Raw genomic sequence first — 16414 nt, 5'->3', positions numbered from 1 at the left:
CACGAGAAATCACTTCCAATTTTTCTTCAGTACAGAACAGTTTTTTTTAATGGACTGGCTTGATTCAAGGGTGATTAAGTCCTAGCTTGCAATAGGTAGCTTGAAACATTTAAAGGTTAAATTTATAAGCTAAGCAAGGAGATACTGCTTTCCTGCTGAGAAGTACTATATGGCCAGCCAGCATGAGTAAGATTTTTTTTTTTCTGGAGACGTGTTACTAAAGCTATTGGTCTGGCATAAAGCTCATTAAGCTCCCTGACAATCATTTTGACAAAGCATAAGCCAAAAGCTACTGCATGTTCTTCATCTGCTGTCAAAATATTAAGCAAACAGAATGGCTTTAGAAGGTTTTATATGCAGCAAATTTGGTTTTAGAAGTATTACTCTAAAGAATAGCTTCATGAATCCAGTGTAATCAGGAGGCTCTCTTATTAATGATCTATTTGATTAGATCTATAGGCATTGTAAAGTGCTGTTAAAGCAGCTACTGCATTTCACCTCAGAGGTGGCTGCACTTCAGTATTGGGTAAAGTGATTGTGACGGGTTGGGTCACAGAAACCCCCTTGGAACTGCCACCTGATTTGCAGTTGATTTGCATAGAGCTGAGACTACCTCTATGTCCATTTTTCCTGGCAGCTTGGGACTTGAGTACCCTGCCTGGCTGTGCCAGACACACTAGCCTGCTACAAACACAGATCCAGGTCTGAACCACGTCCCCCAAAAGCTTCAGGCTTAACTGAAAATAGCTTAAGAAGTTCTCCTGTCTCCAACACCTAGATACCCAGTTCCCAATGGGATCCAAACCCCAAATAAATCCATTTTACTCTGTTTAATGCTTGTACAGGGTAAGCTCAAATTGTTCACCCTCTATAACACTGATAGAGATATGCGCACAGCTGTTTGCTCCCCCAGGAAATTAATTACTTGCGCTGGGTTAATTAATAAGTAATAACAGACAGAGCGAAGTAAGTTACCAAGCAAAATAAAACAAAACACGCAAGTCTAAGCCTAATACAGTAGGAAACTAAATGCAGGTAAATCTCACCCTCAGAGATGTTCCAATAAGCTTCTTTGACAGACTAGACTCCTTCCTAGTCTGGGTCCAGCAATCACTCATACCCCCGTAGTTACGGTCATTTGTTCCAGTTTCTTTCAGGTATTTCTTTGGGGTGGAGAGGCTATCTCTTGAGCCAGCTGAAGACAAAATTGAGGGGTTTCCCAGGGCCTTATATAGTCTCTCTTTTGTGGATGGAAACCTGTGTTCTCCTGTGCAGAATCACAGCTACAAGATGAAATTTTAGAGTCACATAGGCAAGTCACATGTCCATGCATGACTCAGTTCTTTACAGGCCGACACCATTGTTTATGTGTCAGTTTGAACATCCCCAGGAAAGCTCAGATGTGGACTGGCGTCTCTCAAGGTCCATTGTTAGCGAAGTACTCCCAATTACTTGAATAACCCCTTCACACTATGTTGACCAAAACTTCCTTATGTGCTTCCTACAGCAATCACTTTTAAATACAAGCACAAAGCCAGCGTTCATGACTTCACATATAAAAATGATACATGCACATGAATAGGATGAATACATTCAGTAGAACATCACCTTTGCAAAGATATGTTACATGGCATATTTAGCAGAAAATATATTCTAGTTGTGTCATATTTACACTCCTAAGCATACTTCTATAAAGCATTATGGGGTGCAATGGCACAGTGATTTCCTACAAACCGTATGTAATTTGTCAAGTCAGTTGATAAAGCATTTTGGGGTCTCTGACACTAGCCATGCAGTAAAGGACAATTAAAATGAGACAGAAAGAAATGTATTCCAGATTTAAGATAGAGATTTTGGGGCAGATTGTCTCCTGCACTAGAATGCTAGTGGGCACAGAGGGATGGCCCAAGCATCAGGGAGCAGTTTCTCAGAGCCAGGTTGTTCATGATGTGACCCAGAGCAGCTGCTGGACTGCTCTAAGTTGCACTAGTTCTTTAATGTCCATTAAGGAGCTCTGCCACATCCCTATCCCCACCCCACCTCAAACAGAAGAAAGGGGCAAGGCAGCGATATAAACCTGGAGATGGGCACAGATACACCAGGAGGGAGGTTCCTTTCTGGCAAGGGAATTTTTTGCTGGCAATTTTCAGCTACAATCAAGCACTTTTATGCCAGCTGAGTGATGCACAGGAGCTGGATCTCAGAAGAGAGTCTTCAGTTATCTGTGGTTTCTTTTTACCTAAATTAATTTAATTTCCTGGTTTTATACAGAGCTAGAATACTAATTGAGTGTGCAATAATTTCCAGCGACGTAAGTCTACGATACAGTATACAAACAATGTGTTGTAACTTAGTGCATTACCAGTCTCGCTACAGCTGACTTGGACAACCAGCAAGTAGGGAAATTACACCTATCATAATTGAAAACCTTCACCTAAGCATATGATACTAACCAGATCACTCTGAGATCCTGATTTAAACCTTTACAGGTTTCAAGGTACACTTTTGGGGCTCAGACTTGATCTGGTCTTTTAAGAGATCAGTTCCATAGCAAAGAAAAATGAAATAGTGAAAATAAAATGAGCATCCTCCAAGGTAAAAATTCTGCAGGAAATAGCACAAACATTCCTCGCCCCATTACAAAACACCCCACTGTATTGATCAAAAGACCAACAGGACGTGTGACATATAACTGTACAAAAAAGGCACCGATGCCCTAGTGTATAACAGTCTGGAATGGTTTATGCCGGATCAAGTATATTAAAACATACAGATAGTGAAATATTCAGATGGAATATGTAAGGAGACCTTTGGAGAGCGGCAAAGCACCTGATGTTATTAGTGTCAAGTGACAGAAAGGTGGAACAGATGTCAAGACTCAAATCTATTTGGCTAATATAGTGCTTCCTTTTGCAGGGTTCAAAGTCCTGTGCACTTGGTTGGGTTCTAGGACCCCAACTCAACAAGATTTATAATACATGTTTAAGTATCTTGTTGAATCAGACCCTAGAGGGTTCTTCTTCCATTAAAATCAACAGCAAAACTCCTGTTGACTTCAATGGGAGCAGTAGCAGGCTCTAAAGGACTTTAAGGGTGGCCAAGTCCCCCAGATGTGTGATGAGGGAGCTTACCAATTTTTAAATGGAAAAATATTAGGCCTGATATTGATGGGATTTGGACACCCAGTTCTCATTAAAATAAATGGGAGTTTGGGCACGCGAATTGCATAGATGCTTTTGAAAATCTCAGCTTATTTGTTTTGTCCTCTGTATTTTGTCTGTGGTGTGTGGAAGCAGAACCATGAAATAAGGCACTTTCCAAACTTTCTCCATGCTCCCAACAACAGTTTCCTGCTCAGCTCTTTATTGTATAAAGATCTGAGAGATTGATGGAAACGCTCCCTCCCAAATGCAAAACTACATTAAAAAACAGTGTTCAGTAACAAACTTTTAAGACAGGTTTCAGAGTAACAGCCGTGTTAGTCTGTATTCGCAAAAAGAAAAGGAGTACTTGTGGCACCTTAGAGACTAACCAGTTTATTTGAGCATAAGGTTTCGTGAGCTACAGCTCACTTCATTGGATGCAAGTGAGCTGTAGCTCACGAAAGCTTATGCTCAAATAAATTGGTTAGTCTCTAAGGTGCCACAAGTACTCCTTTTCTTTTTGCAAACAGTTAAGAGCCATCCTATTTCTTCTAAAATGAGAACATGCTATGTAACTTTAACTATCTCACATACTCACACTGAGCCTATCAGAGTCTTTAATATATTTATCCTTATAAACAACCATGTGAGATAGGGAATTGCTAGTATCCCCAGTGTACATATAATACAGAGACTAAGGGCCTGTTATACAGAGCAGCAATGGGCAAAACTACTGTAAGAAAGAGGCAACTAAATGCAATGCCTTAAACGGCCCAATGCTGGCACAAGTTTGCCAGGTTTTGGAGTGGCTGATAAGACCATGTGTGGTGTCTATGTTTTTCCAGCAGTAAATGCAAGTGAAAGTCAACACTAAAAACTGTAGCTGCATTTCCTCTTTGCTGCTCTTTTCTTCCTCCTTCCGAGTGTATTTGTCCTGTTTTTTCCCCTAGAAAAAGGAATTGTTCTGTAACAATAGCAGCAACAATGACTGTGCCCGCCCACCTCAACTAACTTCTTCTCTTTTTCACAGAAGGACAAATATTACCATCTTTCATATACCATTTTAACAGATTATATACAATTTTAACAGATTAAAAAAAAAACCTCTCCAGCTGAAGGGAAAGGGAACAAAAGATATTGTCAAAATGAAAGCCTTACTTGATACTTTACATTTTAAATGTTTTAACTGTTTTTCCTTGTTCTGTATCTTTAATAAAAGGTTAAAAAGATGTTTGAATGATGTGTTTGCCATAGTACCACAGAGGCTGAGATCTCTATATCAAACCTAGAACCTCATTTAACACTGTTTAAAGCTGGACAGTGACAGGCTCACATTAACACCTCTGACACTTGGGGCCCATATATTCCCTCTGAATTAATACCCACCTTAACTGCTAGATCATCCTTTCCCCCTTTTCAATTAAGCTCATTTTATTAACATCTCTGTTATTCTTTGGATTCTCTACCAGCATCCATCACCATAGTACCCAAGTGCTTGCTCTGATAACTAGAAAAAGCTCCATATTGGAGACTTGTCCCAGAAATGGATAGCACAGGAGCCCGTCTTCCCTGTGAGCATAATGTTTGATCAATGTGTCCAGTAAGCTGGTTTAAGTGGCTCTTTACACATTAAAGTTAATTTTGTTTCACACAGCGATTAGCAATCAGACTACATAGGGTGGATATTTTAGTGACTTGGGGCCCAATTCCTGCAAGTGCACACCGATGTTGACCTCTCATTGGAGTAAAACAGGGGGTAGGGAGAGATTCTGCTGGCAGAGAGTGTTCAAAATGGGTTCCCCCCACATTTGCTGACTAGCAAGGTGACGTTAGCCACAAAACTACATTATTGATAAAGAAAAGTTAATTCCCCTTCAGAAACAATGATCCTGAGAATGTTTGGCTGCTGTAAAGGGGAGCTAATATCTAACAGAATTACATAACCAAAGGTCAAATTCTGCCCTGCTTTAAGATCTTGCAACTGCACTGAAGTCATACATTGAAGTCATATGGGGATTGGAGGGAAGGGGATGCAGCGCACAACACAGCCTAAGATGTTTCTGATTCAAGCAAGTGTTAAAATATGCACTCTTCAATTTGCAACTACCCTAACTTTTGCAATGGGGTATGAATACTTACTGTTCTTTAGTGCACACATACACCTATTTTTCTCCAAGCTCTTTTTGGCTTGTGCACTGGCTGGCTTCATAAAGAAGATACTACTCTTTTTATTAGAAAGGCCTGTATTATTCCAAAGTCAAACTCTCTAGAAAATACATTCTTCAGGAATAAATCTCTGTGTTTTAGCCCTGCCCAATTACGAAGACTGTCTTAGTCCCTATTGATACAAAACTCTAACTAGCTTTAGTGGGAGAGTGACCAAGAAAAGTCTTGGCATTTTACAATCAGTGATACAATATAAATCCATCTTTGGAAAAAAATATTGGCTACAGTATATGCTTAGCCAGTTAATGTAGGATGCACCACTACAAGGCATATTTAATTCAGAATGTGCATCAAATCTAACTAATGCCAAGTTATAGAAAGCACACAATTTTATTTTTATTTCTTAATTTGGTGAGTAAATGTACTGCTTACTAAAGCGAGAGGACTAATAGTACTGCCTTTAGGCACACACACAAAGTCATTGTACAGGCTTGCTAGCACAGCTCTAGGCTACTAGAACTGCCGATCAAGGCAAATTTGTGTGTATGTGTGATTGAAATAACCGGTTTCATTTTCATTTGTGAACAAAATTAAGGATTGATCTCAACTTCCAAAAGATAGACGGGGTAGGGCACTAATGCGTTTTGCCACCTAGCCCTGGCCCTCATGTAATAAGCAACTGCTATGATGGAGATAAACTAAACTACATCTGAAAAGATCAAATCAATATATGAAAGTTCAAAGAAATTGAAGAATCTATAAGTAGGCACATCTCAGCACGCGTGTCATGGTCTGTTCAAGGGAGAAGACTGTTCATAAAAATGGAAGCATTTTTTTTCCTCCCACCAAAGAACAAAAATATAAGGTGAAATAAAGGACTATTTTCTACGAGTTTGCCTATCAACAGCTTACTGCTCTTTTTCTGATTAGCAGCTCCTGCTGTAACACCACCATATTATGGGACTCCTTAAACTGTTCTATCCTGATAAGACCTTATTTCACTGATCTCCTCCTATCTAAATGTCAAATATGAAAGTCCATTTCGCAATTTGGGTACATTCAGGAAACACTCTGACATGTCAGGGAAAAACACAGCCCGCTTTTTTTTATAAAACAAAACCCAAACCCAAAAAGAGATACACACTTCAATGTGTAACTGTCCTCAGAACAACCTTGTATGTTTTTCAAAATGTCAAAACTTTCTTTGATGAAATTCCAAGTTCCTGATATTCCAGACCAAAAAGAAGGCAATTTTGACAAGGAAAAAAACAACAACACCACCACATAAGGATATCTTCACCAAAGACTCAACAGCAAATTCATTGGGAGTTTGCAGGACTGGATGAAGATTTCCCTTGACTAATAAAGGACTTACTATTATATTACTAACTTATGTTTGAAATAGGTGATTCTTGGATGGTTTATTCATTTACTACGATTTGTCTCATCATTGAGTAAGCTGCCTATCCAGCCCTCTTCCACCTATGCCATATATTAAATATACAGAAATAAACAGCTGCATTCATCTAAAGAAAGAGAAAATAACTCCTCAACTAATCCCTGCTGTCAGCTCACCCCTGCAGAGCTACTGAAATCTTGTCTCTTTGCAGTGCTGTTTAAATGATTAATTGCTTTTCTGTGCACCAGTGAGATACTGTAAGTGCTCCATTTGCTCTAAGGGGATTGGGAAATTTTCTCCACACTTCTGTTTCCTCCTTAGAAGGAAACTTGATTAGGACTAGTTATGGTTTTACATGGGGGGGGGGGGGGGGAGGCAAACATTCCACTGTTTCATGCCATTGGCTACTTGTGACTCTCTCTGCCTCTCTAACTAGATCTAGTGAGCAGTGGCATAAAAATTGGGAATTATTTGGTTTCAATATTCCAATTATAAAGAGACTTTTGCATTCTAATGCTGTGGCGTGCACAGACAGACACAAAACAACATCAAAATCCACAACTTTTGGGGCTCTGCCATTAGTCTCTAGTCCAGTCCCTTAAAAGCAGAAGAGATAAGAATGTTTTTTTGTTTTTTTTTATTTTTGACTGTAATAAATCCATCTCTTGTTTTCACCACCATCTCAACATGACCTGTAATGAGGGCTGTTGCCTGGTTTTGAGATTCTTCAAAATGCAAAGCATAAACTTTAATAAATGACAGAAGTGACCATGAGATTTTATTAATCTAATTGCCATTTAAACCTAATCTTCATATTATACATCTAATTCTTCATATCTTATTGTACACTATTCCATTAATGTTTCCAGCATGTAAGCCCATTACAAATCAAAGATATAAGAAATTGCTTATCTTTATCTACTCTTTATGTATGCATAGGCATGTAATTTCAGAATAAATTAGCTTGTCTGATAGCCAGTTATGTTAATACTGCATTGCATCCAAGTACTCTACCTCTACACTGCGAGCTGGGGTGTGATTCCTTTGCTCATATACACACAAATATGCTAGTTCTCACTGAGCTAGTGAAAGTATAAATAGCAGTGCACTGCCATAACAGAGGTGCCAAGTACAAGCTCACCTGAAACCAGTGGGCATGTACTTGGCATGGCTCAGCCATGTGTCCACTGCTGCTACCAGCTAGCATGAGAATGTGTACACAAGCAGGGGAATCACACCCCTATCATAGTGTATACATGCCTTACTGTGCTTTATCAGGCTACATGCTTCCACTTCCCCCATCATTCATAGTTTCAAAAAAGTCCTTTCCTTATAGGACTCTTATGCAAAAGAAACCCTGACAAAAAAGTCACTTTCCTCTAACACTGAACAAGGAACATTATTATAATAAGGAAAACAGTATTATCCCCCAAAGCCATCTCTGTGTTTCACTGCATTTTCTCCCTCAAACCATCTCCACTTCCCAATGTCCTGATATCCTGCTACAGTAAAAGAAATAGTATTTACAACTTCAGATCAAAAAGGTCTTAATTCTAGATGATGGAATGTTAGATGTGAGCATTTAGAGTTACAGTGATTCAGTGTGTATTTTGCAAATGATATATGATAACTCATTGCAACACGAGCCACAACAAATGACATACCAGTCACGTACCCCCATGACCAAGCTACAGTAGAAAATGCAGATAATATAAGGCATGAAACATTTGATGCCAAAATCAGTGGCATTTGAGTACAAGCAAAACACTGCAGTCTCTTTGGATCTTCTCACAAGTCCAAATTTTCTTCCTGGCCAGTTTTCAGGAATGTTAGCGGAATTGCTGAATAAAAGACTCAGTTTTATGTCTAAAATGTTGCAATTCTTCTTTAGAGCTGAAATAAAGTAGTAGTGGACATGAGGACTGGAGGGGGAAAAAGTCTTTCTAAAGGCTTGGGGCATAAAAGTCATGTTTTCAAAACTGAAGTATTTTCACTGATAGGAAGATGGATTTAAAGGGAAAGAGGAGAAATATCTGATAAACTGATACATGTGCAGCAGTCTGGCTCATATATAAAAGGGGTTCCCTGTGCATTTATTACCTTATTATTACATTGCCATGCAAACAGGATAACTAGGGCAGTACGAACATCTATCATGGTGACTTATCCCCAGAGATGTGTTAATCGTATAGGAAATTTACCATAAGAGATAAGTTATTATTTCTACTTAGTGAGCCAAATATTACTTCAGGATATTGCCCATATAGGAGTCCAGGAATGCCCAAGCTGCATAATTTGGGGAATCTCAAATAGGAGTACAGAAGTTTTTTTTACTATATATTTGACACCAGTGCAACTGGTTCTGGAATACTGAGTCCAGTTCCAGTGACTACAATTCAAGAAGGGTGTGGATAAATTGGAGAGGGTTTAGAGTAGAGACATGGGAATGATTAGAGTATTAGAAAACACATGAAGCCTCCATGCAGTCAATCTATTTAGCTTAACAAAGAGAAGGTTAAGGGGTGATTTGATTATAGTTTGTAAGTACCTACATGGGGAACAAATATTTAATAATGAGCTCTTCAATCTAGCAGAGAAAGCCAGAACACGATCCAAAAGCTGGAAGTTAAAGCTAGACAAGTTCAGACTGGAAATAAGGTGTACATTTTTCACAGTGAAAGTAAATAAGCATTGGAACAACTTCCAAGGGTCATGGTGGACTCCCCATCACTGAAAATTTTTAAATCAAGATTGGAAGTTTTTCCAAAAGACATGTTCTAGGAATGATGTTGGGGAAGTTCTATTGCTTTTGTTATACAGGAGGTCAGACTGGATGATAAGTGAGATGAGTTAAAAAATTCCAAACAAAAATGCTAGACTCAGACTTAACTGTGGAGCTGCTATCATGCCTCCATAGTATATATGTTTCAGAGTAACAGCCGTGTTAGTCTGTATTCGCAAAAAGAAAAGGAGTACTTGTGGCACCTTAGAGACTAACCAATTTATTTGAGCATGAGCTTTCGTGAGCTACAGCTCACTTCACCTGATGAAGTGAGCTGTAGCTCACGAAAGCTCATGCTCAAATAAATTGGTTAGTCTCTAAGGTGCCACAAGTACTCCTTTTCTTTTATAGTATATATGTAATCACGATTAATTTTATTAAAATTAAAATTAAATTTTACTTATTTAATATTAATTCTCCATCTCTGAGAACCCTTAATAGTTGATTATTTATTGTATTTTTCATCAAATGATATAACTTATTTCAAGAAGTACTGTTATTATGGCTTACTACCAGCCATAATGCTTACTACCATGAATAGTTCCACTGAAGCCAACTTAATTTGTCAATAGCACTACTTGTGGTAGTAAACGCCATGCTGGATAGTACGTATTTGCTGCTTCTGGTCTATATTAAAAATGTAGACTTCTGTGGATGGTCAATTTACTTGGAAAGAATATATCCTCCACTCTACAGAAAAGTCTAAGGATATATCAATAGTGACAAGTTAATTAATTTTATCACTTGATATACTAGTATACAGAGAAGCAAATCAGACCATTGGAATAAAGGAATCAACTGCCTAGTTAAGTGTCTGCAGTTAAATCGTTGTACAAAACCTAATTGTTAGTTTGCTCTACAGTAGTGAAATATTTCACTGCAGAAAGCAATATGTGCAGTCTCCCTACATGGAGATCAAAAAATGAATAAGAAATTCTTTTTTACTTTGACATGAGGAAAGTGAAGCTCAGATATGCTTAGAAACAGGGAGGCATGAAAAAAAAATGTTGTAAGACTAATGCTTATAATCTTATAGTTCCAGGCCAGCAAGTTGCATTCAGATTGATCATTTGAAAGTTAATGTGACCTTTGTTTATTCAGGGCCAGATCCTCAGATCCAGTGAACCCAGCAGTGCAAAATGGATGGAAAGCTGACCTAAAGAGACATCATTGTTCTCCGCTAGCAAAAGGGAATTACACAGATGGTGTAAAGCTAGAATAGGGGGCTCACCCCAATCCCTCCATAAAAGTGTGTTTGGAGGCCAGAGCTAGGAGGGGAGGAGACATGTTGGGGCGGCAGAGCTAGAGTGCATGATGCTCTGCCAATCCTTGGCCAGCCTCAGGTTTGGGGGGATGGAGAGGTGACATGGTGCTAACTTTACTTATTCCTCTCTTCAGCTTGCTACAGCTGAAGTTCCAAGTCCCAAAATGTATATCTTGTATGATAAGCAGTCTTGAATACAAACAGAATCCTTATGTTGTATCAAAATTCAAATGAAAATATAGCATATAAATCAAGTCTTCAGGCATTAATGTTTAATTATTTCTTGCATAGTATCAATGGACAATATTTTTCCCTAACCGTGATTTGGATCACATCATGAAGTCTTTACTCAATTTTTATACAGCCCTTTCTCTAGCAAAATTCCTAATGCTGGAGAAAGGGTTTAAAAAAAAACTGAAAGAGAATTTCAAGATTTCACCCTTTTTTTGACTATCTATGAAAAATAGTCCTGTGTTTATGCACCTGATTGTCCTCTCATGAACACAGGGTTTACTTCAATGTAATGTCACTGATTTCAATGGAGTTGCTGCTAATTTACATCAGTATAACTAAAAACATATATAAACACAGGATGTGACAGCTCAGGAAATGAACAATCATGCTATTCTACTCTCAAATAGCCAAGAACTAGTTATGAATGCATTCTGAGTAAGGCTATTACAGAACTGACTAAGACTGTGATACATGTGATTATATGGCTGTTGCTTACATCTTGTGGAAACATGCCTCAAAACTGTAGGTGCCATTTGACTATACTTTGTAGTCCAAGTCACTTTGTACAGATGTTTACTGTATCATATCTGACACAATAGGACAGTCTGTTCCCCTGCACTCACATATAGACAAACATGAATACCTCATATCATACAACATTCACAATCTGATGGGAAGGATTTAAGATGAAAAGTTAAATGAAATATGGCTGTGAAGAAATGCAGGGACTGAGATAGCTGTCCATACATAATTAAAGGGTGTGAACACCAGGACTGGAGAGTCATTATGGCACTGCACTGTCCTCCCCATCCAATGCCACTATCACTCCTATCCCATCTATCTATCTATCTATATTTTAACCCACTGGTTAATACGCAGCATGGCCCTCTCATGTAAGACAAACTGATGAATTTATTACATACGCACATAGAAACTATGTTATGTTCCGCTATGCCAAGTTGTCCATTCACATTCCGATGTCACCAGACTTGCTGCTAGAAGCCCCATCACATAAGCCATTTACATTTATACTGGGCATAGTTCTCAAAGATATATTGTAGGGAAAAGCCCTGCAGTTGGAGGAGGTTTGACCTAGGCGACCACATGACAAAGTCCTCTCCATCTAGAACTCTAATTGTATGCACAAAATATGTAGTCACACACAAGCCTATACATGTCTGTGTATGACTTCAATGAGAAAGTAGGGGACTGAATGGACCAGAATTGACACTCATCATACTTTTAACTTGTAAATCAAAGTCAGAGAAATGTGGAGTAGAAAGAGGATTTTTCAAGATACTGCATATTAATAGCTTACTGATATTAATAGGATTTTTAATATAACATAGGAAGTTGAATATTCATGATTTCCAATCCATTTAATGTTTTATTGCACAGGCTATAATGAAACAGGAAATTGGTCCAATAATTCCTAATCACATAAGTGTGTGCAAGCAGAAAGGCTGTACATTGGACCAAAACAAATGCTCTTCTTGGACTGGGTAACTGTATGTCTAAGCATCCAGCTGTGGTCATTCGCAAGTGCAATTATCCACTATGCATGGGTGAAATTTGCTTGTATGCGCAAGACTACTGCAGGGAAGGATGATCTTGGGTAAAATTTTCAAAAATGCCCAAATGATTTAGGAGTCTAAGGCCCATTTAGATTCTTAAGTCACTTGGGTGCTTGAAGATTTTACCTCTTGTGTCTAAGGCATAGTCTGTGATTAGGAAGGCTGAATTCAATTACCTGCTCTTACCCAGACTTCCTATGTGATTTTGGAAGTCTTTTAATCTCCTAGTGCCTCAGTTTCCCATCTTCTGCTTGCGTGTTATAGACCTTTCTCCCACCCTTTGCTTGTCTTATCTATTCAGATTGGTCGCTCTGCAGGACATGGCCTGTCTCTTACTATGGGTACGTCTACACTGAAGCGAGGAGGTATAATTCCTAGCTTGGGTAAATGTACACATTCTAGCTATGATCAAGGTAGCACTTTAAAATAGCAGTGTGGCCAACTGATGCTAGATACATACTTGAGAAGCTAGCCTGAACTGCTGTGATCATGCCACTGATTGAACTAACATATATGCGTCTAATCAAGCTGTGAATTACACCTTTCAGCTGCAGGGTAGACATACCCTATGTGTATGTAGAGTGCCCAGTACAATGAGGTCATAATTTCAATGAAACACTCAGGGGCCATTGTAAATAATAATAATACATAATAGTGACACAAGTCCCACTTCATCCTTATTTGATTAATTAAATGGGACTTAAGTGGTGTATAGACCTCATGAATTTCATCCTGAGCCTACCATTTCTGAAAATCTGGCTCTTTAATGTTCAAATAAAAGGATGACATTTTATACATTTGTTAAAATATTGGCATATGTACATCATGACATCATCCTTTCCACAGGCTGTTAACACTACACGGAGATTTAAAGAAAGGCTGATTGATGTCTGTGTTTCTTTTGTGACCTGTAAACAGATGAATCTGTAGAAGAGAGTACTGAGTTGGAAGCAAGGAGAAGAAGAATTAAGAATATTCAGTAATGTGAATTTCCCTGAAAAAAAGAGCAATACAGCTTACCATTTATTTCCAGCATGTGAAGTGGTACCTCAGTCTCATTCTCACTTCCCCAGAGACCAGCGTCCATCCATATGAGGGCAGATTGTATACTACTGGCAAAGAAGCAACTGTGGAATGACTATAATGCAGCATTATGTGGGTACTAAACAAGGAGTAGCTTCTGAAACTTCATCACTTTCATGGGCCAGAAGCCTTTAATTTGTACTGGGCCTCTCTTACAGCAAGTGTGACTGGAAGTGCTTATCCAAAATCATTTTAAAAAACTAGATATACTTGACCATCCACTCAGGCTCCTAATACTTATTGCTGCTAAAGGATGACTATGAATACACATGTAGCAGGACACTGCTTAGCTGAAAGTCTAGGGGGTTCTGATTTCTGAAGGAGCCACTGCTGCTGAGGAGACAGGAGGGAAATACAGAAAATCAGGGGGGATGGCAGGAGCTTCTCTCTTCCCTATCTCACATGTTCTTCCTCAGAGCCACATGGTGGTACTCACGTTGGCCTGCACCTTACTCACTGTTAAATCCCATTCATCTCAATAGGCCTATTAATGAAATAAGGCACTACCAGAGATGAGTAAGGGTATCATCCTCTGGCCCTCAGTGAATAGCTTTCTGGGAACCTGGATAACGTAGCAACTCCTCACTGTCTCTTTCACCCTCTGCTCTGACAATCAAGCAGAGTGAAGATTTTTGCTGTTCCTCAGTTCTTGAGCCTTTTCTCTGCCCTCCCCTTCCTGCCCAGGCCCCCAGCAACAAAAATTACATGGAACCTGATCCAAAGAGCCATTCAAAAAGCAGAGGCTGTGCTGATAAGCAAGCCTTGTGGGATGTAAACGAATTTCAGATTAGCAAGAATTTCAGTAACTTTGGTTTAGGTAATCAAGGTTTTATGGTACTGTACTTCTGTTCAGTTATAGTTCTTGATCATTTATTATGTGGCACAACCTGGGAGTGCAGATCTATCTTGCATATACCATTAAATGCAAGAGCATTTAGTAATAAGACCCTCTAGAGAGAATATTACCAGAGATTATGGACTAATTTGGCCAAAGATGTCCCTTGAGAATCTCATTGCTTCAACAGAGGAGACAGGCTTGATGAGTATAAGACATAATAATAATAGAATTCAAGAAAGCTTTCTACATTTGGATTCTATATTTACTAAACTGGTTTCTAATCCCTAACAATTTATTTTATTTGTATTAACAGACTACTGAATCAATGTTTGTTTTTTTGGCTGTTGCATATCATTTCCTTAATGTTTGTTTTAAATTTGGTTACATTGTATTTCGTAATGCTTAAATCTCTATTTTTCTCTGAGAAATACTTCTTAATACACTAATAGCCTAAGTAACATTTTTATGCTAATTAAACCCAGTCCTGCAGTCCTTATACCAATAAAACTACAAGAGGTCACATAGGTTTGAGTCCTTAATCTCTCTTTTAAATATAGATAGATAGGTCATATTTCATTTAATCGTATGGATATTTAAGTTTCAGTGCTTTGAAAATTTACTATCAAACTGAAAAGCAGCACACTTTAGAGAAAATTCTGCACTGTCTCTGAAAAGTAGGTCTGTAATTATACCTTATAAAAAAAGCCAGAGGAAGTAAACTTCTAGTTTACAAAGCCACTAATAGGGAAAAAAAGGAATTTATTAATGTATAATAAAGCCTTTGGTAGAGCAATGTTACAAATCCAGTTGACACACACCCATTTAATACAGAAGAAATAATAAATAATATATTACATATTTTGTTTTAAATGGATGTGTGTCTAGCTAGATTTGTAACATAACTCTACCAAGGTCTTTATTATACGTTAATATTTTTTTTCTATTTTCCTCAGGGAGGAATATTTTTGGAAATGGAGGCTCAAGCCAAATCCTCACAAAACAACAGTCACTGCATTCCATCTTGAGAACAGGAATCATAGAATATCAGGGTTGGAAGGGACCTCAGGAGGTCATCAACCCCCTGCTCAAAGCAGGACCTATCCCCAACTAAATCATTCCAGCCAAATCACTAAGAGCATCCTAAAAGTGACCTTCTGTGGCAACAATGTGCAACATGACTCCACTCCTACCTATCTCGGTGTGAAGCTGCATTTGCATGCTAACCTTCCATTACCATCTGAAGAAGGTAGCTGCCAAGATGAAGACAAGGGTCAACCTGGTCCAGAAACTGGCAAGCACAATCTGAGGAGCATCAGTATCAGTGTTATGGACATCAGCGGTGACCCTTGTGTATTGTAGCTGAATATTGTGCACCAATATGGATGAGAAATAGCCATACTCAACATACTGCAATGTGGTGCATCACTGGAACCCGCAAGTCAACCCCAACATCTTTGTTGCCAGTGCTGTCGCACATTACTCCCCCATCTGTTTGCCAGGATACTGCAACCCTTTGGGAATTCCAGAGGACTGTGGAAAATGAATGTCTTCCCATCCACCAGGACCTTAACAATGTCCCTCACCACCGCCTGAAGTCACATAAGCCCTTTTGGACCCATGCATTTAACCTGATGAAGTTTGGAAAGCCAAATGGAGTTCACAAGAAGTCACAAACACCTCGTAAAAGACCTGATGCAGAAGTTCCCTGGCTTCAATCTCCCACAAAGCTCATAGGCACCCCTAAACCATAGCCACACAATTTTATATTACACAACAGTCAAAGAGAAAAAAATTGCAGTCAAGCAATGTTAAATTTATAACAAAAGATGCAAATGCCCAAAGGGAAATTTTTGCTTTTAAAAAAAAAAAAATCTAGATTTGGACTGCATTAGCTATGTCCAGATCTGTCCTAATCCAGGAATTAACTCAGA

At 38.7% G+C, this 16414-nt stretch overlaps 1 protein-coding gene across 12 annotated transcripts in view; it reads right to left on the bottom strand.

The window, feature by feature from the left end:
• CHL1 (cell adhesion molecule L1 like) overlaps nucleotides 1–16414 on the bottom strand; it is a 195929-nt gene that overhangs the window by 110793 nt on the left and 68722 nt on the right. The window contains exon 1 of one of the 12 annotated variants that reach the window (XM_048857095.2): nucleotides 1047–1065. The exons of the other annotated variants lie outside the window; for them this stretch is intronic. The gene's annotated coding sequence lies outside the window, so the exon portion shown is untranslated. Of the gene's footprint in view, nucleotides 1–1046; nucleotides 1066–16414 lie in introns of those variants that run through there. 12 annotated transcript variants of the gene reach the window in all.

Source organism: Caretta caretta, chromosome 7, assembly GCF_965140235.1.
Source record: "Caretta caretta isolate rCarCar2 chromosome 7, rCarCar1.hap1, whole genome shotgun sequence".
NCBI lineage: Eukaryota > Metazoa > Chordata > Testudines > Cheloniidae > Caretta > Caretta caretta.
Note: the sequence above shows the minus strand (reverse complement) of the source record. Positions and strands in the feature narration are given on the sequence as shown.